Here is a 1,067-nt window from a genome sequence, read left to right as displayed (position 1 = left end):
AGCGGCAATCATATTCGTCTCTTTGACGGTATGCATGCCCTTTGTGCGGGGTTGGAGTCGTTCATCACTCCACCCCTGGTTGGAGACCATCTTCTCGACCAGTTCTTTAGCTTTGGTGATGGTTAGGTTGAGGAAGGCTCCTCCAGCAGCAGCGTTGATGTTGGCTCGAGATGTCATCATGAGCTCGTTGTAGAAGCTTTGTAGGATGAGCCACTCGTCCATGCCGTGGTGAGGACAGGCCAGGATGTATTCCTGCAGCCTTTCCCAAGCTTCTGGGATGGATTCTATCCCCGTCTGCTGGAAACTTGATATCTTCCCATGCAGGGCATTTGTTTTGTCCAGCGGGAAGAACTTTGCGATGAACGCCTTGGAGCATTTGGCCCACGTGTCGATGTCTTTTTCCTTATAAAACCACTGTTTCGCCTTCCCCAAGTGGGAAAAGGGAAACAAACGAATCTTGATCGCATCAGTGGTGACACCCCATATCATTATGGTGTCGCAGAGCTCCAGGAAATTCTGCAGATGTGCATTGGCGTCCTCATTTGGCTTGCCACAGAATGGGCTAGCTTGCACCATGTTAATGAGGCTTGATTTCAGCTCGAAGTTCACATCCTCGACATTGATGTTGGGTCCAGTGGCCACATTGTCGGTGGAGGGGACAGAGAACTGGCAGAGAGTCTTCTCAGCCATAGCCTCAATAGCAAGTGGTGCTTCTTGAATGGGTTCCTATGCCAGGAGAAGAGCTAGAGGAGGAACGACGCGAGGTCGTGCCCTTCTCACGAGCCTCTCTGGATTGTATGTGTAGTTTTCTAGCAGGGAGATACCAGTCATACACTATCCCTGTCTTATTTCAAATAAAAAATAAAAGAAGACATAAAGTGACATTAGCCTGAAAGAGTAAAGACTATATACTGAGTACAAAGCCTAGGTTAATACCAGCACAATAACTTTGTTCACAAGCCATCCCCGGCAACGGCACCAGAAATGCATGTTGGCATTTCTTAAGTCGATACCGGGTTTGCAATGACCTCGGTAACAACCTCAGAATTGCCTGTTGGCGGTCCTTA

At 48.5% G+C, this 1,067-nt stretch overlaps 1 non-coding gene across 1 annotated transcript; it reads left to right on the top strand.

The window, feature by feature from the left end:
- The first annotated feature begins 220 nt into the window (after positions 1 to 220).
- LOC120705388 lies at positions 221 to 329 on the top strand. The gene has a single exon (XR_005687968.1). It is a non-coding gene; the product is annotated as a small nucleolar RNA R71 (small nucleolar RNA).
- Positions 330 to 1,067: the final 738 nt, after the last annotated feature.

This window comes from Panicum virgatum, chromosome 4K (assembly GCF_016808335.1).
Source record: "Panicum virgatum strain AP13 chromosome 4K, P.virgatum_v5, whole genome shotgun sequence".
Taxonomy (NCBI): domain Eukaryota; kingdom Viridiplantae; phylum Streptophyta; class Magnoliopsida; order Poales; family Poaceae; genus Panicum; species Panicum virgatum.
Note: the sequence above shows the minus strand (reverse complement) of the source record. Positions and strands in the feature narration are given on the sequence as shown.